The sequence below is a fragment of the Papio anubis genome, chromosome 2 (assembly GCF_008728515.1).
Source record: "Papio anubis isolate 15944 chromosome 2, Panubis1.0, whole genome shotgun sequence".
Lineage (NCBI taxonomy): Eukaryota > Metazoa > Chordata > Mammalia > Primates > Cercopithecidae > Papio > Papio anubis.
Genome location: NC_044977.1, coordinates 57,048,246 through 57,075,442, shown reverse-complemented (window position 1 = coordinate 57,075,442; position 27,197 = coordinate 57,048,246). Strand labels below are relative to the sequence as shown.

Here is a 27,197-nt window from a genome sequence, read left to right as displayed (position 1 = left end):
AAATGTATCCATTGAAATAGCAACAGATGGCCTTACCATCTTTAACTCAAAATTGTCTTGGTTCCTTCTCTGCAGAAAATAAATGGGTTTACTGGCTGAATTGTCTTGGTTCTTTCTCTGCAGAAAATAATAGATTTACTGGTAGGGATTGATAATATGTTGATGATTTGTGGCTCATAGTTCTGCCTTTGAGAAACACTGAACCAACTTTACTCATCACACAAAAGCAGAGAAAGGGTCAGTGAAAGACCACAAAGATCTAAAGATTAATTTCAATGCTGGTTATACCCAAGAATACCAATAAATGCCAAAGGTGTTCAAATAAATAGATTAGATAAAATGATGATGTATTGTGTGATGTGTGAACCAACCACATGAGTGGGGTGTCATAAGAATAATAATGGATTCACCACAGAGGCTTTTGTATCACTTTAGGCTCTCACTAAAGAAAATGTACTCTGAAAGAATATTATCATCACCCTGTTTCAGCCTAAGCAACATTACAAGACAGTGGAAAACAACACTTGCTATGGCAAGCATCCTCATCCATGTGGAACAGGGCATTCAAAACTATGGAAAAATATACAGTAGAGAACATGGAATACGTTATTCAAGTCATGTGGTGGCTTTGAGTAAAACATTATCTTTTGAGTTTCTCTGAACCTCCTATTGTACTTATAAAATAGAGAGACCTCTCTCTAGAGAGATCCCAAGAGAGTAAGCAGTGAGGTCATACCACGGGAGGGGGAAAACTATTGCTTAATAATGTAGACTGGTCTTTCTCTTTCCTACATTGATAACGTGGGACTTAGATAACTGTTCTGTTTCTTCCCATCTTTGTTTGTGTAATAGAATTCTGAATACGAATAACGTCTTGTGCTCTCTCTCTCTTTTATCCATTTAGTATTGTAAGACAGGATAAGAGTACTTCCAAAGAGTAATGACATTTTCTGTTGACTTTAGACGGATGCCAGCAACTCGGTCTTTAATTTAGGGTATATTGTTCACATAGTTATTTCCTTTTTCCCTATCAACATGATCTGTCCTAGTTTTTAAATAGGGCATTCTTTCCTCCCAGTGAATATGTAACTGTATTCCAGTGAGATTTCAAGTTTTTTGTAGTACAAGTGCTTGTCAAAACACTGGAGCTCATCACTTTAATAGTCTTTTTACATGAGACTGACTAAGAATAAATAAGAAGGAATTTTCCCTGGGTAAAAATGATAGATTTAATCTCAATCCATTAAAAATTCTCTTTTGTTCCTTTCTAAGTTGATGCCTTTGGTTTTAAAGGGAGTCAGATGAAAATATTTTAAGTCAATCTTTTGGTTAAAAAATACTTTTAGGATATACAGGTTAGAAGTAAATTCAAACTTGTAGCAAGAACTGTCTTACTTCAAAGATTCTGATGAGAGAAAGTAGTGAGGTCACATCATGAGAGGGGAATAATTGCTTAATAATGTGGACTGGTCTGTTTCCTATGTCAATATCATAGGGCTTTTATTAGTTTATTATTCTATTTCTTCCCATCTTTGTTTTCACAATGGTATTCCAAATGCAAATAATAATTATATTTGGTCTCCTTTTCTGACCAACTTAAATGTGACTTTAAATATTAAAGATAAACATTTTGTAGAACTGCTTCAAAATAATTGGGGATATAAGTTGGTTTAAGTTACATTAATTCAAAGAACAGGTGATTTACTTTTTTGGGTCAATAATGAGACTAGTAAACTTGGAAGGTTAATGAAAGAAGTCTCTTAATGTTATGTGTTCAAATCCATTTCTAAGTGATTTCTTTCAGGGAGACAAGACAGTAAAAAGAAAATCACAGATTCAAGAGTAAACTTTCACACTACTGTGCTATTAAAACTTAGTGTCAGGCATCATGTCCCAACAAAGCCTAGTAAAAATGTTTACAGCAAATCAAATATTTGCTTATAGGGATTTGAATGAAGTAGGTTCAAATTCAGATGGAACATAACCTAAGCCTGGTTTGAAAATGCATTCCATAACATGCCTCTGTTTAAAAGCACTCTCATGTGACGACCACTCTCAGCCAGGCATCTGCAGAATCAATACTTTCTGCATTCTTTACATGAATATTTATAAATTTTAAAACTCTGCAAAGTGTTATCAACCTAATGACATTTATGTCGAAATGCAATTAGGCACAAAATGAAAAGCACAATTAATCTGGCATCATCACCATGGCTGGGTCAGGAAATAAGTTTTGTTAGGAGGTAAATTTTCACACCCTAGGATGATATTTTGATAAAAAAAAACTTTGAGAGTATAATTAAGCCTTGCGAGAATGCCAAACACATGAATTATATTATTGACATCCATTATTGAATATTATAAAAATCATATTTGATTTCTTGTAATGAATGGGATTATTTGGCAATTTTAAGCTTTTTGCAACTGTGCAGTGCAAGTTTTCGTATCATGTTGGGACTCTCCCTCTTTAACATTCAATGTGATATCTCTGCTGTAACTGGAGACCACCTCCTCTTAAAACTCACTTTGAAACACTATAAATATAGCAAAAAATATATGTTATCTGACCTTTGACACTGAATCACCTTGGGAATAAATGCAGCTATAAATCATTTTGGCATATTTCTCTCTGCCTATGAGGTCTGTGAGACACCATCATTTTTCTCGCCAAGGTTTGATATCTCAGCATATCTTCAAAATCCAATTAATATCTGCCACCTTGGTTCTGCAACTTGACTTCAACTTAAAGAACTGGATGAATGTTTACATGGCTGCTACTTCTCTCATTTCTTGCATAAAGAAATGTACACATCATACCTCAAAGTCACAAAAACTATGTCAAGTTTTACATATATGCATTGCACTGCCCTATCTGGTCAAGATTTTTTACTGAGTATCCTTAAATTGGGTCAATCAAAGAAATATTTGCCAAGCACCTCTCCTCCGGGCCATCCATGAACTGCCTTCAGGGAGCTCAGATCTGATGGAAGACTCAAAGGTAAGTAATAGACTCAAAGGTGACAAGGGCTCTTCCCCAAGGTATATACCAAGTGCCATCAAGCTACAGGTGGAGGCCATCACCCAGGATGTTTTGCTTGAGCTGCTCTTAAAAGATAAAGGGCTCCAGGCAGCCATAAAAGGAAAGGCACTCAAGGTAGGGGAAAGTATACACAAAGAACCTGGAGTACAAGAGAATATGACACGTTCTGGTACTAGAAAGCAGTTCTGTGAGGCTATTGGGTTTTGAGGCAGATAGTTTTAGGGAATGAAATGCAGGAAGCAGCCTGAGGATAGTAATACTGAATATCCTTTGTCTTTGTGTCTTTAAGTACAAGGGCTAGTAAGTACTAGGCTGTGAGAAAATGTGCTTGGAATGAGTGGAGCACAATACCTCCCATACCAAAGGCTCGTACTACCTAGAACTCGGTAGATGCACAGTAAACATTTATAAGTGAATATTTATTAGCAATAATAAATATTATAAAAGCAATAATAAGTCTACAGCCTCAGTAGGTGGAATTATATTCTTCCAGATAAAGCCTCTAAGGTCACAAAGACCACCCTAAAAAGACAATGTACAAACCTGATGTCACAGGTTTCAAAAATATGGTGTAGTTCTAAGGTACCACTCCTAAAATGGGTATCAGTGCTACATCTGGGCTTGTGTAATTAATTTCTTTTGTTGTGCTAAACCCATTTATAAACCAACAAAGTTTTATGCCTATATTATTTCACGGACCACAGATATCTATACTTTCAAAGTGCACATGAACTTGAAAGATTCCATTGGACATGGATCCTAAGGATTTGCTTTAAATAGTTACAGATTCTAATTTGGTAAACACAAAAACATAAGCAATCAAATTGGTGGTTTTCTGACTATTGAGTGCATTTCCTTAGAGACTGTCATTCAGGACAGATTTTGCCTTTTATCATGATACCAAATATCATTTGCATTTAAAAAACACTGTGTATCCTAAATCAAGGTCAGTTAATCTCCAAAATCTTTCTTTCCCCCAATTATTGTGAATGAGCATCTTCCCAATATTCAAGAGAGGTGACCCTTGTGACTTGTTTCCATCTACTAAAGATGTATCTCAACTTTGCAGATTTTTTTTTTTTTTTGGCTGTACAGTGGAACTTGGATTACACTTTAAATTAACTTTCTCTAGGAATCAAAGGTAATCATTATTTCTCTCTATGATCTACATGACTATTCTCATTGTTTTTCAAGTTGAAGATTAGTTTTCAATTCCCTTTATATCTCTGCCCTCTTTCATAGTAACCTCTGAGGACCTCAGCTTGCACAAAGAGGATTGAGATAACATTTCCAAAGCTTGTTCTTCCTGAGCTGACCCAACACTTAGAAAAACGTGACATGGATCAGCAACCCCATTTTCTGTAAGTGTTGGTCCAAGTATTGGTTATAACCTTGCATGTGCTATCCTTTTCTCTGGCCAAGAATAAGAAAAACTGGACTGGAAGTCCCACCCTGACTCTGATACTTGGGGTAGCAAAAGCTTCATCACTTAATAGATCTCTGATTGTGGATAAGTTCCAATCCTCAGTTTCCTCTTTAATAAGATGGAAATAAGCTAATCTTGAGGTACCATGGAGGTCGCATGAGATTCTGTATATGAAAGCTCTCTTTTGTAAGGGCTGACTGTGCATATGTCAGGGTACATAAGATAACATTGTTGGTCTCTGCTCATCTGTGTTACTTTATTTTATTTTGTTTATTTATTTGAGATGGAGTCTCACCCTGTCACCCAGCCTGGAGTGCAGTGGCGCAATCTCGGCTCACTGCAATGTCCGCCTCCCAGGTTCAAGTGATTCACCTGCCTCAGTCTCCCAAGTAGCTGGGATTACAGGCATGTACCACCACGCCTGGCTAATTTTTGTATTTTTAGTAGAGAGGGGGTTTCATCATGTTGGTCAGGCTGGTCTCGAACTCCTGACCTTGTGATCCACCCACCTCAGCCTCCCAAAGTGCTGGGATTACAGGTATGAGCCACCTTGCCCGGCCCTATCTTTTATTTTAATTGGCTTTCTTTTTTCTTTTTTGTTTTGGTTACATTTTTGTCTATCATAAACTCTTAGAGTTGGAAGTCATGATATCTAGGATTGCCAATAAAGTCAGGCAAGCTTTTCTCTAGGTACAACAATTTCTATTTTCAAGACAGTTTACTGTGGCCTCTTGATGCATCATTAGTAGTCTTTTGGCTTGGTGAAATTGAGAGAGAAGGCTATCAGTCACTCAGCAAAGCTGCTGTGGGCCAGATAGGCTCATACCACCTGATATATGAACCACTACCTGTGATTTACTTTGACAGGTAGCTCCTGGCCGGCTGGCAAGCTGAAGAGCATTTTAAGTACAAATAATAGTTCTGGGATATATCTTGAGTGATAGAATAATGACTGAGTGGAACAGATTCCCTTAATTTTAGCTCGTGAAAACACATTTGGTTTCCTTTAGAAGCTAGGATCCTACCAAAAAATCAATTAACAAAACTTCCCAGAGATCTTTCTTGATACTTTGAAGTTTGGCTTTTATTGCACTTATATTAAATATGGGACCACCCTGGAGGGCCAGACTCCTTCATCTCAGTCTTCAAAGGGCCTATCATGATCATTTGCAGCAATTTAATAATATTATGCTGAAATTTTCATCATATTTTCACTATTGCTGCAAAGTTTAGAATGTACCCAACTATCTGTTGAGGCAGGTCTTATTGAAAGTTGTGAAAACTGACGTAGAGCAGTGAATTAACTTCCTAGTAACACACATCAATGAGTGGCAGAGTAGACACCTGTACTCAGATCTTGCGGCCAGAGGTCTTTCTAATGAATTTTTCTGAAATGGAATGGAATAGGGTGAAATGTCTCAGTCTACATCATCTATCTCGCCATCATTTCTTGTTCTCATAAGTTGATTCTAGAGGCCCTCAGTTTGCTAAAAATTAGATAGGTCCTCCAGGGTTTCAAGGAGGGAAACATAATCTGACTTCAGGGCCATTGTGGAGTGAGATGCATCTTACTTTTTTTTGTTTTTTCTTTATGGTATTGCAAAGACCACTGGATATAATTTCACTTCCTCTTGGATTTTTTTTTTTTGATGGTCTAAAAAATTAAACACTGTAGTTCCTGTTACAAAGAACGTGATCTGCTGGAACTGGAAATGTTTAATTCTCAGAATTCATTGAAATCCATTGATGATCATATTTGACATCTACTGGTCATCCTGAGTGAAGTTTAGCCATTCAGAGTTCAAGCCATGGGTCTTCATATACAGATGGTTATAAGCAGACTCACCTCTGCTTAAGGTAATCAAGTTTGGCATGGAAACATGAGCAAAGGTAACTAAACTCAGAAGATTTGCTAGCATTAAAAAATGGCAAATCCCTGGAACAAAAATGTGAAAAGCTAATTCCCCCACCCCTTCATCACCTGCTTTTCTCTCTGCTTTTGCCATCGCAAAGCTCTATAAAGAAACTGGCCACCAGGGTCATTATCAGTCTGAGCTGAAAATTTGATTAAGTTGGCCTCCTAGGGTTAGCATGAAAAATGCTACATTTTTGTTCTTGGAACTTAATTCCTCTTGCCCTCATTTTTGTCATGCTTGCAAATTTCATTTGCATTTAATTTCCCGTGGTCTGCCAAAGTCCAGACTGAGACTTGAGCTGTTGTTTTTATTCAGGTGAGAAATGCAACTGCAATTGACCATCTGCACTGGCATCTAGTCAAGTGATTGTCTGAGGCAAGTATCTGTCCTTCTAAGTGTCCTAAGGAAGCTTTGCTACCCAGCCCACCAATGAACTTATTGAATGAAAGAGACCTTATCCTGTTTGCATGAGTTTAGTCATGGGCAGTTCTCATCACATGCCAGCAACATCCTCTTAATATTCCAGCATAATTAAGGAAATTGCACCAGAGATGTCTTGAGATCATGGCCCACTAGAATCTTGTCTAGGAGTTTTATTTAAGGAAGACATCAGTGACATCAAATGAAGAAGAGATCCCTACTGTGATCTATTGTGATCTACTGTGATGCAATACTGAAAAGCCAGTCTCTTCCTGGGTACTGGATTCTCAGTTTATTCTGGGTCAAGTCAGCAGGAAGAGTAGCATTCATAGGGGGTTCTGACCCATTCCCATTTACAGGAAAAGAAAATCAAATAAGGTATCAGTAGGTGAAACTTTATCATTAGTGCCAAGCAAGAAAATGCTGATTCTTTAGAAAAGATCATCTCTTTGTGTCTAAATTTCCTTATCTGCAAAATATCAACTCATATGGTAATAGTGAGAAATAAATAAAGGTAAAGGACTTAGATCAGAATTTAGCATAATGGCAATTCAAATGTTAACCATCAGTGTTTTGATGGTGTCATCTCAAATTAACTGGATTTTCTGTTTCTATTTCCTCTAGGAAAGGATTTTGGAGATTCCCATCTGATATTCTTCTATTTGGTCTCTTGTACCCATTGTCTTCCTGTACCACACACATAATAAAGTTTAAGAATGTCAAGCAATCCATCTGCATCTAATTTTTGTTTGGAATAACCTGCAGGATTTCCTAATACATCTTGAAATATCAATACATCTCCAGTCTTGTCTTCAACCTATTTAGTATTGATCATTTTTGGAGCAATGGTGCCTTAAAGTCAAAATTTTGCTGTATTGTCAAATGAGCTATCTGGGAAATCACATTTAAACACACTTAGTTTTCATTTAATTTCATAACACAACACATATTTCCTAACTCTAGGCATAAATACATTCAACATTTTCACCATCATGGTTTAAAAATTAGTACCTGTTAGTACTCAGATATTTAAGGAAACGCCAATGACCAATTTTTAAAAATCCTTTGTATGGCAGAAAATTTGCCAAAAGCAAACCTTCTGAAGTACATTTCAGTTTATACTTCAGTCTAATTTAAATCATTTGTTCCCCTAACCTTGTGGGCATCAAAAGGTCACCTGTATTTAACAAGCTTCTCAGTGATTCTGATGCACATCCAGGTTTGGGAAACAGTTTTATTTTTTAAATTGTCCTTGATAAGAAACACATGCAGTATGGCATTGATGTGATGGTGATCACTTACAGAGCAAAGTGTTTTTCATGGTATTAAAATGATTGATTTTTGAAAAGTTATTTGGGTTTATTGCACAAGTGGGATCTACCATGTACCCAAGAAGTCACCCCTCTGTAGGCTAGTACTGTGAGAAGCTATGTCAAGGTCCTCTCTCAAGAGACTCTCCAATCTGGTGTTGCAGACTAAATAAAACTAAAGTTAATTGCTGAGCTCTGTTACTGGAGCACAAAAACATAGCATCACCTTTGTTTAAAGCTGAATCACCATGACAACACTCAATAAGGAGCTGGGTCAACATTCCTTTTTTCTGCACTCAGTTGGCCACAAGGCCTGGCCTTTTGTAGGCAAAGTGTGTTGATACGTCTTATGCAATCATTTCAAGGCACTTAGCCAAGGAAGTCTACATATTTTTTTTTTTAGCCCTGAAGTCCTCAAAGAGAATATGATTTTTAAATCTTCATTTATGCTTTCTATGCTTTTCTGCACAATCAGATAGTGAAAATGAGCAGGATAGTCTTCAATAACTATTGCTGTTAATAAATCAACCATGATTTTATGGAGAAGCAGTCTAGTGCCCAGGTTAAGACTGAAGATGCTGGAGCCCATATACCTGGATTCTAAATCCAACTTTGTCATTCTCCAGATTGTGATGTGGCCATGTTGCCTACTCTGCGCATCAGTTTTCTCATCTGTAAAATTGGTATAATCTTAGTAACTACCACATGGGGCAGTTATTAGGATTAAATTAGTTAATGTATATGACATGATGCTTAAAACAGTGATTGGCATGTAATAGAATGCTAAATAATTTGTTGTTACTCCTTAATGACTATCACCAACTGAAGTATAGTTGTCAATCCATACAGTAGCCACTGGATACTTGTGGCTACTTAAATTAATTAGAATTAAATAATCTTGCACAAGTCACATTTCAGGTTCTTAACATGCACATATAGCTAGCAGCTCCCATATTGGACTACAAAGTTAGAGAACATTTCCGTTATGACAAAAATTAAATAGCACTGAGCCACAACTTAGAGAAGGTAAAAAGAGGGATAAGAATGTCCTTTATAAAAGAGTTCCTGTTGTTCTTAATACTTCCCATTGCTTATAAGAATTATCTATACATCTCTCAAGAGTGTTTGGACCCATTTCTTTTGTAGCTTCTAGTAAAAAGCCATTTACATTGTAGAGTGTACAGTATATACTGTGAGTTAACAAAAATAGTTTATCAGAAATGATGTTCTCTTAGTTGAGAAGGTTTCCCCAATTCCTTTCACAAGCTATTTATAATGCTTTTCTATTCATTCATTCTATAGTTGAACCTAGTTCTTGAAAAGGAGGCAAGATGGCAAGTTTGTTTGTGGTCAGTACGTAGAGAATGACTACAGTAAGGCTTTGTATGTAAGGGAGAATGGTTTTCTTAGTCACCACCCGAATGGAAGTAATGTGCATATTCACTCATCATGCCATGTTTCCTCAGTAACAGAAAAGCCAAATTAAATATTCCAGGATATGAACAGAGGCTTCACCCAACCTTAAACAGAATATTTCCAAGCACTTTTCACTTGGATTGGCCAACTTTGAGATTCTGGTGTCAGCTGGAAAATTCTCTTTTTCTAAAAAGTCAAAATTGACGTGTCTTATTTTTTTCTGTGCATGGTTAGCCCTTGGCAACATTGTCTGGCAGTTGCTTTGTAAATGTTTCAGAAGGAAAAAACAATACAGGCAAGGGACTGAAGATGGCTATTTTTCAGCTATCAGAAGTTTTATGTGAATCATGAATAGTTAATAATATTTTACATTAGCTAGAGGAGTTTCTGCTATCAGTTTATATGTTGGGAGAGCTTTTATTTAAAACTAGCATGGAAAGCTAGTAAGAAGAGCCAGTAAAAGATATTTAATCCCAGTTCCAGGCCAGTTCTATCAATCGGGTTGAGTACAGCTAAAGATAAACCTCCTTCAGTATCTCAGGTGCTCACTCCAGACAGAACTCAAGCTGTTAAATGGCCAGATAAGGGATTGAGAAAGAAAGAACCATGTCATTCTTTCCATGAACTTGCATACAAGCTATACATTTAAATAAATATTGACTTCTCAATCTCCTCAATAAAACAGCATCAATGAATTTGTGTCCAGAAGGACAAAATAGGCAAAAAAGAAAACTATACCTAATTTTTAAAAATTACATCATCATCAATTAACTATTGTATTCAACTTGCCCTTGTGTAACATTTTGTAGTTTTGTTTTATTATGTGCTTGCAAATTCAGCATCTTATTTTATCTTCAGGGTATCTCACTGAGGTAGGTGTCATTATCCTCATTCATAGAAGCATAAAGTAAGGCTCAGAGAGGTGAAGAAAATGATCCAAGGTATTAGTGACAGAAGTTTTAGAACCCATTCTGATCCCTTTGTGCATCAGCATTTCTTCATTAAAGAGCTGTAATATTTTTGAACTGAAAAAATTAATTTTAAGCCAAGGAGAGAACAACAAATGTTATCTCATGATAGAAGATTCAGATTTACAATGCAGGATACAAATTTATTTTGGTTTCTTCTACTCATAGATGATCAGCAGCAGCGAGGAGCCACTTGTTGCCTTATCTAGCTCAGGCCAGAATGAAGAATCAAGATAGGCAGCTTTAAAAGAGGAGTGAATTATTAACTCCACATAGCACTTCATGGTGTATGTCTCCCCAAAGCCAGAAGGCTGGCATAGCTGAAGATGAGTGTCTGTCTTGTGTCTGAGGGAGGAAACAGCATTACACTCTGCACTGTCACTCAGCTTTCGGCTTTCAGTGCCAACTGTTAAGGAGGTTCCACCATTACTGTAGGAGTTATAAAGAAATTGCAAATGTCCAATTAAAACCAGGCTTGTTGTGTTCGAACAAATAGCCCTGTGAGGCTTACTAAACAGGTTATATTAAGTCTGAAAAGAAAGAAAAGTTTGCTATTAATTTACGGAGTGGTTACTCTTGTTAGGGACTCTGCATGGAAGGCCAAGATAGAACAAGCTGCAGCTCCTCCAAGAGTTTGCAATTAAAAGCAGAAGGGAGAACAAATTACTCCTTGCCAGGTACTATACATTGACTTAACTAGAGGTATGTAAAGAGGACTGAAGGGGGCCATTTGCAAGGGGAAAGTCTAACTATGGCTTAAAGCATGAGGCAATATGGGAGAGGGTGTTCTGGGCAGAGGGATCATCCTAAATAAAGTCCAAATGCATTAAGTGGCAGCAGTAGTGGCAGCCATGCTGTGTGGCACATATTGGGTTCTTCTCATGCACCAGCCACTATTCTGTGTACTTAATATGTATTAACTCATTTAATTACACAACTGTATGTGATAGACATCATTAGGCTACTTTTACAGATAAGGAAACTGAGGTACAGAGATTTTAAATAATTTTCTCCAAGTCACACAGCTGATAACTAGAGGATCTTGGAGATAAGCCCAGGCCATCTGGGCCCAGAAATCATGCTCTAAACAATGGACTACTTCCCAGTGGTAGGTAAATACATGGTGTGTTTGTGGAAGGTCTGTTTTCCAGTATAGCTAAACCACAGGCCTTTTCAACCATGGCACTACTGACATGTGGGCCTGGACAATTCTTGTTGCAGTGGGCTGTCCACTGCATCGTAGGATGTTTAGCAACATCTTTGACTTCCATCCCAATGTTGAGCATCAAAGACATCTCCAGAAATTGCCTATGTTTTCTGAGGGCACAATTACTCCCAGTTAAGTACCACTGGGCTCCTATATGATGGGTAAGCCTGGAGAAGAGCAGAAGAAAACAATTAGAACTCAGCCGTGAATATTCCCAAATTCTCTTCTGAAGGCTATGGGAATGTACTCTATATAGAGAAAAATGTCAACGGGTTACAACCGAGGAGTAGCAGAAAAGATAATATGCAGAAGCACTAGGGCAGGAAGTATTGTCAGAGACTACACACTTTTGAGATCTTAGCTTAGGAGCAGGATTATCTGCAGACTTTATAGAAATCTATGCTCAAAAATTCCAAAGCTACAGATGGCAAAGGGTAATCTCTCAGAACAGTGCAAAAGTTCAGGCAACCACTTCACCTTAGTAGTCCCTGGGTTACAGTCAATCCTGACCTGAAAGCTCAAAACTCCAAGTTTGATTTCAGGTAAGGAAGATTCTACATCTATGGAAAAACTGACCACCTAGTTTTCTGAAAAAGCTCTATCATCAGACCCCAGGTCACCGTGTAAATGTGAACATAATTACATAAACTTTAGAGAGGACATCTCTACAGGAATATTTACTAGACAGTTGGTGACAATGGGAAAAAATAGAAGTATTCTTCCTTCAACTCTCTACATACACATTTCAAACCAAGGGGATATGTATTTAGAGTAGCTCTTAGGAAAGGAAAAGCCTATGTACTTTCTAAATTCTATAACAAACAAGTTACTTTTATCAAACAATTTTTTAAATTTGAAAATGTATGGTTCAAATGGATCTAATTTGAACTGTACCTCTGTTGGTGAGTAGACAACACTGAACTAATCATGACATTTATCCATTTTCAAAAATTAGTATGTTTTATTTTTTTCTTTTCTACTACTTACTTTGGCTCCTAATGTTTTTTTCTTTATCAACTCATTGGGAAGGATTACAAAGAATTATTTTCTTAGCCCTCTTTATAAGACTGCTATGAGCATTTTGAATCTAGTGCAGTTCCAAGCTTCTAGCTAACTTTATAGTTTTGAAGATAGATTTTTTTTCTTAAAAAAAAAGTAACTTGATTGCCTGAGAAAAGTTTTCTGATCCCAGAGGAAGCAAGTGAGGCATCTTTGACTGGAGAGCCAGTCTAGGGTCAGAGTTATAGGCTTTGGAGTTGGACCTGGCATAAGTCTGAAACAAACATCTTCCCATCTAAACTGCCTCATCTGTCAACACAGGGATACAGGACCCTCTGTAAGCAAGTTATTTCAAGACTGGGTGAGATGGCACAAGCTAAAGTCCTGGGATGTGATCTGATACATAGCTGATACTCAGAAATTGGCATCCCTTCTCAACTAGCATTTAGCAGAATCATCTAGGACTTTTAGGAGATCAGGTCTCCTTTGGAACCTCTTAGAAATTTCTTCTGTGTTCAGATAAGACAACAACCTGCTTTCAACAAGGGCACATCCCTGCGACTCTGGATGTCCCTGAACTAAAGGCAGAAACCTGCCTTCCTCTCCCAACAACACATCTCTCTGGTTTCAGTGACAGCCAGAAGGACTGTGGAAACTGGAATTGTAGGATTCAAGCATCTCAACATCAGCAGTTCTCCTGGGAACACCACCAAGCTCTCAGCTTGCGTTGTAGTAAAGACAATACATAACAGAAAATTGTCTTCAACAGCTTTGTTTAAAAAAAGATACTCAAATAGAATGCCTCAGTCTAGATCAGTCATTCTGCTAAGGATTTGAAATCTCAAACAGCTGGAGGTTTTTTCAAACTTGACAGTTTGTCTTTGAAGGAGATTGCTAAGCTTTTAGATTCTTCATAAATAGTAAATAGATTTAGTCATAAATATCCTGTAATATGTGCTTTGTTCCTTTTATTCAGAAGCAAGTTGTAATTTCTGATTAAACACGATAAATCATTATACAACAGCCATTGTATGGGGATAACAGCCACCAGGAAATGCAGTTTCTGCACTGATGAAAGGCATTTAAAGACATGAAACCCCAAACATCTGCCACACATTGTTAGGAAAATAAAGGACACTTACAAGTATCTTGCAGCATTTTAAGGACAGCCAGCAGCTGGCAGGAATGTAAATAGTTTTAAGAGGTGATCAGTTCTCATCTCACAAGTCATTCTTTCCTTCCCTTCATAAGTGAAAAGCTTTCTTTTTCAAGATAGTTAACAGAAAGCAAGCATCCAGAAAGTGGAAACAATAAGATCTCATGAGGGCAGTGAAAAATGAAGCCCTTTTCCCCCTTTCCCCCAGGGAACAGATGCATGAAATTGTTTAGAATATTTGGAGACTGCCGATAAAAGATGTGGAATTGGCACCGCCAGCATCCTGAGACATGCTTGGGATTGGGCATGAGTGAGAAGCTTTGGCATAACAATAGAGGGGACCTTGTTGGCATGCTGCCCAGTCTTCTCCAAAGATGCTTTTCTTTCCCAATGCCATTAATTCTCCTTGGCCACTGGAGGCCTCGTTTTGGAAGCTCATACAGAAGATACCAGTGGTTGCCTTTATTTCGAGTCATTCCTTCAGGCCTCAGTAAGAATTGAAGGAGGGTAGTTAAACTGGTGGTAGGATGGTAGGAGCTTTACTCAGAAAACTCCCTGTGGATGGTCAGTTCACAGGGATTCCTAATAGAAGATATTCTTCACTAGAGGTATTTGGAAACTGAACACTAAGTTGAACAGAACACAGTATTCTTCGTGCATTGAAGGCCTGCTAATCACTAATGATCTTCAATGAGACATTTTTAGACACTAAGCTCTATGACAGTGGGAACCGTTTTTTCCTCTTTGCCATTGCATCTTCGTCACCAAGCCTATGGTAGATGGGCAAACCATTTTTTACACTATCATATAAAAGACAATGGAGTTTCAATGCATGCATTTTCAGCTAACATGCATTGGACCACATGAAGTCTATATAGAAGAAAAGGGAGGGAGCAGGGAAGGATGTAAAGAAAATAATTATTCTTCCTACTTTCCTTGTTCAAACTAGAGGCAGGCCTCCACTTCAAAAGGAAGAATGAAGCCTCAACAAAACTGCAAAGAGAAACTGAGTAAATAATTGTGGGCTCTTCAGCTACTGAAGTCTCAGGCCTTAGTGATTAATGAATAATTTAAGGCAATACTCCTCAAATTTTAATGTCCATACCATCACCCAAGAATCTTGTTAAACTGTGGGTGTAGATTCAATAAGTTATGGAGACTGCACATTTTTCACAGTCTCCTGGATGATGCCCATGCTGCTGGTCTTTGGAGCACAGTCTGGATAATGTAGATTTAAAGGATTCTGAAAGAAAATTTTGACGATGTACAACCTTTGCCATGCATGCTGATTTAAAAACCTAACCCCTATGGCAGATGTGAGTCCACTAGTCATAAGCATTTTAATCTGGCTTCAAAGAGTCATTATATAACTACACTAAAATTTAAATATGAAAACTTGGTGCAATTCAATTGGCTATTGTTATCTAAAGGTGTTTCTGTCTTAGGAAACAAAATATACTGCAAGTTATAATTTCACTTAAAAGATGCTTTAAGTTATTCTTATTAGTACAATGATTTAAAACACTTAAAGTATTACAAGCATAAATAATAAAATATTCAAAGTCCATTTGCACTGTCATATATACTGATCTTAATTGCAGGCTACAGATTTTCATCTAATTGCTAACAGTAAGTCGGCTCTTGAATAATTAGGAAGAGGATGGGATGCAACTTATTGGAACAGTCTCAGAGTACAAAAACACTTTTTTCAAATGTCACTGTGACATTTTAAAAAATACACTGAAATACAGAAGAGAAAGACAGTCATAACAAAAACTAATGAAAAAATTAATCCAACATTAGGATCTAGTAGCAAGACAATCACTAGCTAAAATATGGATATTCTCTCTCTGTGGTTCTCGGTACTGACTGCTCATTTGAATCACTTGGACACCTCTTAACATACACCCATGCCTGGGCTCTGTCACCCAGGATTCTATGTAATGGGTTTAGGGTAAGTTTCCATACAGCTATAAGTTTAAATATCTCCCCAAGTGAATCTAACGTCAGCTAGAACTAAGAAGCATTGCTCCAATGTAGCATTGCTCTAATGTTCTCAACTCTGATCTTAGGACCAGAAGTCTTGGCAATGTCTGGAAACTTATTAATAATGCAAATTTTGGGGCCCCACTCCAGACCTAGTGAATCAGAAACTCTGGGGATGAGATCCATTAATGTGTTGTTTTAACAACCCCCCCCCCCCCAAGTAAGTCCAATGCATGCTACTGTAAGTTCTTTCTTAAGAAAGACAAGGGTCCTCATCAACATTCTTACTAAAAAATTCTTATGAGGGTTCATTGAAAGATTTCACATTAAGACTTTTTTTTTTTTTTAATCTGGTGGATGGCTGTGGTGTTTATTCTAGACATGGCTCTGCCACTTCCAATCTGGGAGTTTCAGCTACACAGGGGATCTTAGGGTTATTAAAGATTTTATTGTAATTGTGTCAGTCTAAAACTGTGATCTTCCATAATATGCTTGAATACTTCTAGTGATAGGGAACCTACTACCACTGGGCCCATCTGGCCCAGTCCTTCCCATTTGCTTACTAGGTATAGGTGCTATACTAAGCATTTTACAAAGATAATTCATCCATGCTTGACAATTACCCTTGAGCTAGTTGTTATAATATACATTTGGCACCTGCAGAAATGGAGGCTTAGAGAGGTTGTATGAGTTACTAAGGTCACATGGATTTCACAAAGCTTGCACCAAGTTCTGTATCTTGAGGCCACATACAAAATGCATTTTCAAAAATGATTACCTATAAGCAGTTGTCAAAATGAAACTGTCCCTTCATACTATCTGGTCTCCAAAATAAGAAGCCCTTGTTCCTTGCAGCCAATTTCTAAACTCATCCATCATTTCTGCTGAGTTCTATTGACCAGCACACAAAACAGACTTAATAGATTGTCCATTCTACGCATCTATTTAAACAGTGATTTTTCATGTCTTAGTGCATATAAAACATGATAACATTGGTAAAGCACACTGGGTAAACTGAAGAGGATTTGGGGAAATGTATGTAAAGCTTGCTGAAAAAAAATCACTTGTTTTTTAAGTATGATTACTAAATCCAAAAGTTTTAAAGAAGAGGTTGAACGTTTATTTTGTATCAAACTTCAAAACCTAATATTTTCAACGTTTTAAAAGAAAACTCAGGATTGCTTTCATGAACAGCTATTTCACATCAATTTATATGCATAAAAGAGTTATAAAAAATTTCCTGGTCAAGACTTTTTGATGATACTCTCTTCAAATTCTTTATAGAGAACATAAATGAAAAACATTGAGTGAATGATAAAAAGTTTGAGAGTATTTTTTTCTACAATTCAGAAATGTGTAACAGTTGAATTTATATTTGGACAATCCAATAGCTTCTCTTTTACTGAAAAAATGTTATATCAAAATGTCTTTTGATAATATGAATTAATTTTGAATCCTATCCAAGCTTTTTTTCTTTCAAGTTTTTAAAATAATGATATTTTAATTTGCTGAATACATTGCACTGTTGTCATGCAGATAGCCAGGATGCTACTGAAAGGGTACATCAGTTACAATAGAAAGAAGTATTCAATATATACGTGAACACAAATATATGGACCTGCAGCTGGACCTAGACCCGTCAGAATACCCATCCAGCTATCTTTCCCTAATGTCCTCAGCTGCCTGGCTCTCTGGGCATATCCTAGAGCTCCATAGGGCTCTTGTCCACCGTGGGCAGTGGAACATATGTACTGAACCTCATGTCCAGGTGGATAGAGAAACTCCTTGACCACACTTTATGGCAGAATGGCAAGAGCTGTACATCATTAATTGTTCTGCTTAGCTATAGAAACCCTGGGACAAATTGCCAGTTCCTTTTCTGTTTGAGAAGCCTTCAAGACCCCATACAAGGCTTGTGGTGGCTAGACATGATGCGCAAGGTTACCCCAGGCCTTGACTTGCTGTGCCAAGGTCTAGAGGGATCAGTATCTCATATACTCTACACATTACTGAAGCCCAAAATGGCACCACCTTGGCCAACTCTCCTACCCATGTCATTCTTGGAATGTCAAGGGCTCTTTGTTGAAAGAAATGATCAGGACAAATCAACCAGGGCAAACAACATCTGAAAGAACTTCTTAGATACAAATGATGATTCTGAGTGGCAATGTTTACTCTACAATTACTCATTCTAATTAAAATTTCAGAGTGTCAGCTGCCAGCATCCTACCCCACAATCATTATCTAAACAAAGTTTAGTCTGAAGCCTACCTGCATCAAAATGACATGAGGTCATTGTGAAAAGTGCAGAACCATGGATCCACCCAAATCCAAACCACTCATTCTAGCTGGGGACACAGGTTACCAATTGATAACAAATACAAAACTGCAACTGTGAAAAACCTCTGAATAAGAAGTAGAAGGAATTATGAAACAAAGCTACAGAGATCAAAAGCAACTTTCTTAAAAGAAAGGTTTGTGTGAACAATGTGTAGGCATTAATAAACACAAAGTGGGTGGGAAAGCTAGACAAAGAGAACTTGTACAAAGACCATGCTGTAGGAGTATGCTAAATGTGAAAGATCAAAGAAAGGCCAGTGTGACCAGAGATAAGAGAGCCTCAGGAAGTGTGGTTCAAGAAAAAGCCTGGGAAATTAATATGCATCAAGTGGCACCAATATTTGCAGACCAATTCAGGAATGTTTTGACTTTATTCTAAGAGCACTGGGAGGACATTTAAGAGTTTTAATCACAGAAGGTGAGAAGATAAAGAGCACTATGATCTAAATTATGTATCTAAATCACTTTAGCTGCCACATGGAACAATTCAGCTTGGAAATATTTCATAAGTTGAGGTATCAATGTTGGCTTTGACTATGGAGGTGGTGGTAGAGAAGGACAGAAGTGGAAGGAGATAAACAATGTATCAGAGGTAAAAGCAACAACAGTGGCAATGAATTAACTTTCAATTCCACTTTACCACCCATAATAAATCCCTCTGACTTGAACTTCAGAGCTTACCTACATACTCAGATTGACTTCTATAGCCCTAGACATAGAAAAAACAAGTAGGTTGGTTGTATCTTTGTAAAGCCATATTGCCCAAATTCAGTTGATTGTCTTTTTGCTCATTTATCTGTACTATGGAGTACAGGGAAATTTCTCCAATACACAAGGCCAATTATTTTGAGATCTTTACAAAGATATCTCCAGCTGTCTATATATTATATGTATGACCCTATGCAGAAGGTTGTAGTTTGTATGTATGTGAAGAATTTACGCAAGCTACAAACTTTAAAAGTAACACACCCTAAGACCATCCCTAGTTGCAAGTTTGGGGAGGAGATTTTTCAAAACTACCCTAAGTTTTGGTAATTTGCTTAGAAGGACTCACAAAATTCAACGAAAGCTGTTATACTAACAATACAATTTATTACAGGGAAAGGATATAGACTAAAATCTACCAAGGGAAGTGCATGGGACAGGGTCCAAGCGAAGTATCAAATGTGGAGTCCTCTCCATATGGAGTCACAGACATGTTACTTTTCTGTATCTTTGTGTGACAGTATGCACAGAGTATTGCTAATCAGGGAAGCTCACTGAGTCTCAGTATTCTGAGTGTTTATTGGTGCTCCATTATATTTGCATGATTGATTAATTGCCTATGTGGTTGAACTCAGTCTTTAGGCTGACTGACACCATGTGAACCAAAGCTTCTGCCATAACTCACAATGCGGTATTTTTTGCATGACCAACCACCACCCTAAATCGCATTGTCACTATCTGGCTAGGAGGAGGCACCCAGACCAGCAAAGATCGTCTCCAAGGAGCCAGACCTCTCTTTGGGAAAGGTTAAATTCTTTATGTATAATATACCAATAACATCAAAAATAAATGATTTATGTGACTAGTAGTGGAAATGAAGTTAAAAATCAATACTGCATTGAAATGAGAGTATAAGCTTATAAAAACGATGCTACTTTTCTCATAATAAGCAGCTTAAATTAACTGAGGTTACATATGACCTTGCCCAGAACTAAGTTTTGCACCACTTAGATAGAAAACTACTTTCTCTATCTTTCCTTCCTTGCTAGCCTCAAATATCCTACTTCCTGTGACCAACTAGGAGAAAAATGCATTTCTTGAGAAGATTGATAAAAAAGGAAGTTGCGCTACATTTCAGCATTTTAACCTTTCTCCATAGTCTGAGTTTCTTGGTTTAGTCATTTCTTGCCCACTGAGTCAGTTAATGGGCCAGATTCTAAGGTCTTCCCTTCCTGTATCTGAGGAAAACTCACCAGGGAACTGACAGGCAGGATGATTTCCTGTTTAGCATGACTGCCCACGTATGCTTTGCCATTCATTACAATCGGGTAGTTTCCACGGAGACTGACTCTTGAATAATGCTTAAGTGACAACACAATCATCAAGAGCACCATGTTAAGTTGGTACAGTCACTGGCCTGGCATCTACTTTTCTAAATAATTGAAACCATTTATTTTAAAGACAAATGAAAATATTATTTACAAAACACCAGCAGATGGTGGAGTCTTTAGGATCACCAGAAATTTCCAAAATATCTTACACCAGATGCCTCTAAAACATCCCCAGGAACTAGTCTACTACTTGTTGTCTCTGCCACAAAAATTCCAAGCTCTCTTGTTCTTTTCTTTAACTATGGCTTCTCTGGCCAAGCCGGAACCATTGCACATGTCTACTTACCGTGCTCTCCTGTGCTGTATGCTCATAGTTTGCCCCGTTTGCCATTTAACTTCATTCTTACCAGAGTTCACTTTTGTGGCACCACAATAGAACATATTGCTGTAAAGCTTTCCATTTTTTTTTTTAACTTTCCATGCTCTATAAAGCAAGGGTTTTTTTAACTTCCAAATTCAGAGATTGAATTTTGAGTACTTATAAAATTGGGAATATCATGGAACACTCATCTTGGTTAATTTCATATAATTATAGGATTTTACAGGATATAACTGGTTTCTGTCATTTTATTTGCCTCACCAAATCTTTTTTTTTTTTTTCAAACCTTCAATCCCAATACCATCTAGCTAGGTTTTGGCTTTGTGAGGTTTTTGTCTCGTTTATTTTATTTTTGAACATGTGCTTTCATGTACTTTGTTATATAAAGCCTAGTTTCCTTAAAACTATGAGTTGATTTAAGGTTAATATACAGAAAACAGTCATCAAATAATAGCATAGAAAAGCAAATATGGCAAAAAAACAATATCACAAATGTTGTAGACTGACCAGTTGCACGGAAAGCACAGAGTGCTGTAGGCCCAGGGAGAAGAAAGGTCCTCATTCTGCCTGAGGGAGTCAGAGGAGGCTTCCTGAGAGAGGTGACACCTGATCCGTGTCTCGAAGTGATCAGGGGTTGCCAGAGAGGAAGGTCATGGTCTGTTGGAGAACACAAAGGGTAAGGTGTATTTAACCTTATGCAGGTACAGGGACAGGAAGGTAATAGGGTTTGGAGAGTGAACCTAAACTTTCATTTATAAGAGCAAAGGAATTTGCCAGGAAGAGGGACAGGCACCAATCGGGATGGAGAGTTTGAAGGCAGTAGTAGAGGTTGGTAACCAGTCACTCGTATAGCATGACATCTCGACATCCTATGGTTGATATTCCCTAGCTCTCTCAGCAGCCTGGTAGGATCCCAGGGAAGTACCTCAGATGAGATGTGAGTTGGCTTGGGGTTAGGGTAGAATTTCTTTATCAGAAAAAATAAATGTAATTTATACATAAATATAAACAAATATAAAAATAGAAATATTACATAAAATATATTATATATAATTTATAAATTGTGTGTATGCACACACAATTGAGACTTTGAAGACTGTGGAAAAGTAGAATTGAAAGTCAATTCAATCACCACGTCTTATGGCTTGTACCTCTGATACATTGTTTATCTCCTTCCACTTCCTTCCACCACCTCTGTAGTCAAAGGCAACATCCATCCTCTGAAGAAAATCTCAACTTTTTGTGATTGTCCTGTTTCACTTATTGAATCCATCTTTGGCAAGTGGTCCCTAAGTATTGGACAGGATGGTGTCCATGATAAGTCCTTACTCATGTGGCATTTATGTTTTAGTCAAAATAATTTATACATACACAAAGTAAAAAAATAATTATATAAAATATGTTATATATAATTTTAAAATTATGTGTATGCATGCAGGCATGTATTTCTTGTTTACAAACTTTGATAGAAAAATGGCATAGGGTCACCAGGAAGTGGACCAGAGAGTGAGGGGATGTGGGTGGCTGAGTGGGCTCCTCCTCTCTGTGTCAACCACAAGTTCCCCATCATTCACTGTATATTTTAGTTTTCCTAGTAGGACTCCTTTGAGTAAGGTTTCCAAACAAGTGTGAAGATTTCTGCTTTCAATAAGCAGTTCAGTGTTCTCAAACTCGAGGAAAAATAAACACAGCCCAAAACTCCTTGCATTGGTTTGGAAGAACTTGTGTTTCTAGAGTTGGGGAGCAGGGAATGTGCCCGATTATTTCTAGACCCCTTATCTCCATTACAGGAAGCTGCCTTCCACAGAAGACAATAAGTATCAGTGGAGACAAATGATTAGGCTACCCAGGTCCACCTTTCATTCCCCATATTTCAGCCTTGGAATGCACATTAGGCGTCCTCCTGACCCAAGCTCCCTTTTTTCCTGTGACTTGTGGTTGCTCCAAGAGTTCAGACAGGCCGTGGGTGGGACTTCTGGAATCTGAACGCTGTCCCACTGCTTGGTATTATAAATATAGTATATAAGTACTATGCATAAGTATATATAGAGAGAGAGTGTGTATGTATTATTATATATAAACATAATACTATAGTATAAAATGTATACTGTTCTTAATAGTATAAGAATTATGCTATTGCTTTCATTTTAACTTGGGTTTATATTTTTAAAGACTTACACACATATCTCTTCAAAAAGTACATTAGATATCTGTAATCAGACTCATTATGAAGGCAAAAGAATGCATAATGCTAAAGATCTGAAGCTATTTTCATTAAAAACAAAACTCCAAAAACCTCAACTTGAAAATGCCACAGGACCTGTTTTTGCTGTAGCAAAAGATTTTGCACAAAGTGCAGCCCTGTCACTCACAAACACAGTAATCGCTGGAGATTACCAGTCATTTTCATTATAGGTAATTTCAGGGTGCCTTGTTTTGCCTTGTCGCTCACATTCCTGGAACCTTGCCAGACGGTGCACAAGGAGCCTATCAGGAAACCAACCTGAGCCCCATACCAGAGGATAAATCTGAGGCTCCACCGAGTATTTCTGAAAATACAGCCTGATTGTCTGTCTCCACTGACCCTCATTTCTCAGCTTCTAACTAAGAAATGACAGGGTGGAGGAAAGTTGAGGCATTAGTTCTGCCCCAGTAACCTTCACAAACCAGAAGATGCTGGGCTCTTTCCTTCACTGCGTAGAATATATTGACCCAAACTCATCAACACAGGGTATAAAACTCTTGAAAGATCTTGCCCTAGTCTTATCTCCCCAATTCTTAATGCCATAATCTCCACCCCATCATGTGAAATAGTATTTATCCCTGCAAATGTATCACTGTCTCTGCCAAGATCCTCCCCACCTTTTTCACCTGTCTCAAGCTCACGTTGCCTTCAGCACTCTGCTTAGAGTCACCTTCTCTGGGCATGTCTTTGATCTTAACTACCTAAGACAGGAATGTCCCTACTATGCACTCACACAGCCCTGAACCTACCTCTCTCACACTTTTATTCTGGTTGCTCTGTTTCATTTATTCAACCCATCATTGGCAAGTGGTCCCTAAGTATTAGACACAGTGGTATCCACGATAAATCCTTACCCAAGTGGCACTTACATTTTAATGAGAAAGAAAGATAAATAAAGCATGTGTATGCAGAAAATCATAAGGGCAGTGTATCAAGATAGACTGTGAGTGGGGGTTGCTATTTTAGATAAGATGTCACCAAGGAAGTGACATTTGAGATGAGACTGAATGATGAGAAGGCACAAACACAAACCATGGGAAGATACCTGGGAAGGTATTTCGGGCAGTGAAGATAGGATTGACGTACACCAAGTGCAAAGGCCCTGAGGCAGGTACAGATTTAGTGGGCACCCAAATGGCAAGGAGGCTAGTGTAGTGAGCGAGCAGGAAAGTGGAACAAAATGAGGTCAGAGTTGCAGGTAGAAACCGGCCCACTTGGCATTGAGAAGAATTCAGTCTCTGTTCCAAAGATTAAGGCGAAGCCATCGGAGCCTTGTAATCCAAAGGGTAATGTGACCTAAGTCACCTCTAACTCCAGTTATAGCATTTCTCAAAGGCGTGGTGCCTGGAACTCAGAGGGCACCAAAGCTTTGTACTCTGAATCAATGAATCAACCACCGATCTTGGGCCATGGCTCTCTATCCGCGTTCTTTTAGTTCTCCCGATGCCTCGCCTGTGTGTTTCACATGCGGCCCCATGCGCGCCTTTCAAAGATGAGCTCCTTCCAAATGGGGAATGCCTGTGAAGAGCAGAACCTGACAAGCCACTCCAAGGTGTTTCATATGCTCCCAAAACAGTGAGCACAAAGACAGTCAGCTTACCTCCTGTTCTTCCTGTACCCACTTGAGCTACATTGTAACTAAACCAATGAATAGGCCCAAGAAGATATTTCAAGGTTTCTGCAGTTAGTGACTGTCATAAAAGGAGCATTTCTGTCATCATGACATATGACTGAGCCGTAGCAGACTGCACTGTACCCACCACAGGTCTTTTGCCTTTGACTTATGGGCACTCCAGGAGAAACTCGATCTCCTTAGCGGGGCATGCCTTCCTGTTCCCCATGCCAGGGGCAGTGGAGGGGAGTGCTAGACAGAAGGGACCCAGCTCCATCTTCTGCCATTTAGGAAGCTTTGGGCAAGTAAACCTTTCTAGACCTCACTTTTCACATTTATAAAAATGAATGAAAGTAAACCACACCTTTCTCATAATGTGTAATATAGAAATAAGACCTATGAAGTGTATGCCTTTATTAGATACCTTGTTAACACAGATTGGGTGGGGGCTGTAGGACTGTGCTGGGGCCCTGACCTGGTGGCATCCTAGGCTGCACCCAGCAGAAAGGCCTATTGTGTAAAGATAACTTTCTCTCTCTCCCTCCTCCCTCTCCTTCTCTTATCCTTGCACTTTTTCGTTGGATCCTTCCCTCTTCTCCCACCCTCAACTAAATTTTCTCTCCTTCCCTCTTTCCTGAATTGCTGTAGACCTAAGTACCTTTTCACTTAATAACAGGCCCCACTGCTGCTGGTTTCCTTAGATCTCACCCTCGTTAAGTATTTGGTTTTGTTTTGATTTTTGTTTTATTTTTTGTTAATTTTTTTTGGTGGTAAGAACACTTAACCTAAGATCTACACACTTAACAAAGGTTTGCGTGTATAATCCTGGCCTCTATTACTTTCCCTGTGTTACTTAAAGAAAGTGTAATGAACTGGATACAGTTCCGAAGGCTAGAAGTCTGAAATCAAGGGGGCAGCAGGGCTGTGCCTCCTCTGAAGCCTCTAGTAGAGGTCCTTCTTGTTCTTTCGATTCTTGGCTTGTAGCTGCATCATTCCCATCTCTGCTTCTGTCTTCATTCACATGGCCTTCCCACTCTGTGTCCATCTGCCTGTGTCCAAGTTTTCCTCTTCTTATAAGGATGTCAATCACTAGATTAGGGCCCACCCTCATCCAGTATGATTTCATTTTAACTTGGTTATATCTGCAAAGACCCTACTTCTGAATAAGGTCATATTCACAGATAGAGGAATAGAAATGGTTTTTTTTGTTTGTTTGTTTTTTTTGAGACAGTCTTGCTTTGTCACCCAGGCTGGAGTGTAAGTGGTGAGATCTTGGCTCACTGCAACCTCTGCCTCCAGGTTCAAGCAATTCTTCTTCCTCAACCTCCCAAGTAGCTGAGATTACAGGCGCCCGCTACCATGCCTGTCTAATTTTTGTATTTTCAGTAGAGATGGAGTTTCACCAGGTTGGTCAGGCTGGTCTCGAACTCCTGACCTCAAGTGATCCCAACTGCCTTGGCCTCCTAAAGTGCTGAGATTACAGATGTGAGCCACCATGCCTGGCCAGGATTCATTATATCTTTTCAGGGGACACAATTCAATCTATAATGTGGCCCCTGTCAAACTCCAAGTAGTATTAAGAGTTTAGAGCTCTAGAGCAGATACGAGTGTAAATCCAGGTTCTACCTCCACTTTCTACAGCACCCTTGAATGAATTCTCTGATCAGAGTTTGGGTTTTCTCATTTTAAAAGAGGGACATTAATAGCCAGCTCAGAGAGTAGTTCAGGGATTAGTACCAAATAAAATTATTTGAATAATGCATGTTAACAGCATAATAATTGTACAACTGCAAAAGAAAGAAAGGTATAAAACAGAGTTTGCTCCTGGGTTGCTCTCAATTGGAAGAGCCGTGGATTTTTTTTTTTTTTTTAAGCAATGGGTTGAGTTCGCCTTGAGACATCCACCCATGCATTGCCTGAGAAGTGGAAGCACACATTTAGTCAAGTAGCTGATGGAATAAAAAGAAGGGCATTCCTAAGAACCATCCACAGAGTCTCTTCTTTACTGAAAGTAAGCAGAGGGAACCACTTGCATCAGGCCTTGTGATGCAAAATTGAAAGGCAAAACCAATCTCAGCTAAGCATGCATTTCTGTTTTTGTGTTTTGAGTTGTTTAAATCCCATTTCAATGAATATGTATTGCCAAGGTTATCTAGTGAAAGAAACTGGGATGGAGAACAAAACACTCTACAGATCTGTGCCATCCCGAAGGCTTGGAATTAACCTGAAGGCTTTATTAAACAAATCAAAGTGAGGGAGAAGATATTTGCACAAAGCCTTTTCACACATATGTAGTAAAGAGTAGGACAACTGAGGCAACTCTTTCCAATCTCAAAACAAAGAATAAAATCCAAGCGGTTCTCTTCAGTTATCTCAAATTTCCAGATTTAAACAGTCATGTGAAAAGTGCCAGTTCTCTTCTAAACTGTGTGTGCCAACAAGGCCAAGAGTGATAAACAGAACTTGACAATGATGTGAATTTCTAGAAATGTCCCCTATTACCTCGCTACATTGAATGTTTAGATTGTTGACCAGCAGCATCAGTGTCACCAGGGGCTTGTTAGAAATGCATTCACTTAGGCTCCATTGCAGATTGAGTCAGAATCTGCATTCCAGCAAGATCCCCAGGTGATTCCTCTACACATTACAGTTTGAAACATGCTCTTTGGCACAAGTTTTCTCTCCCAATCTGCCTAACGCTGACTTTGTGTGCATATATCTACTCAGCAGCCTGGCTGTAT

At 38.3% G+C, this 27,197-nt stretch overlaps 1 protein-coding gene across 13 annotated transcripts in view; it reads left to right on the top strand.

Moving 5' to 3' along the window:
* GRM7 (glutamate metabotropic receptor 7) overlaps window positions 1-27,197 on the top strand; it is an 888,361-nt gene that overhangs the window by 834,261 nt on the left and 26,903 nt on the right. Inside the window, exons 10-12 of one of the 13 annotated variants that reach the window (XR_004181802.1) lie at window positions 4,283-4,401; window positions 6,698-6,757; window positions 7,427-21,112. The exons of 2 other annotated variants lie outside the window; for them this stretch is intronic. The gene's annotated coding sequence lies outside the window, so the exon portion shown is untranslated. Of the gene's footprint in view, window positions 1-435; window positions 2,622-2,672; window positions 4,402-6,141; window positions 6,357-6,697; window positions 21,113-27,197 lie in introns of those variants that run through there. 10 more of the 13 variants (XR_004181781.1, XR_004181778.1, XR_004181780.1 and 7 more) reach the window with 10 other exon arrangements.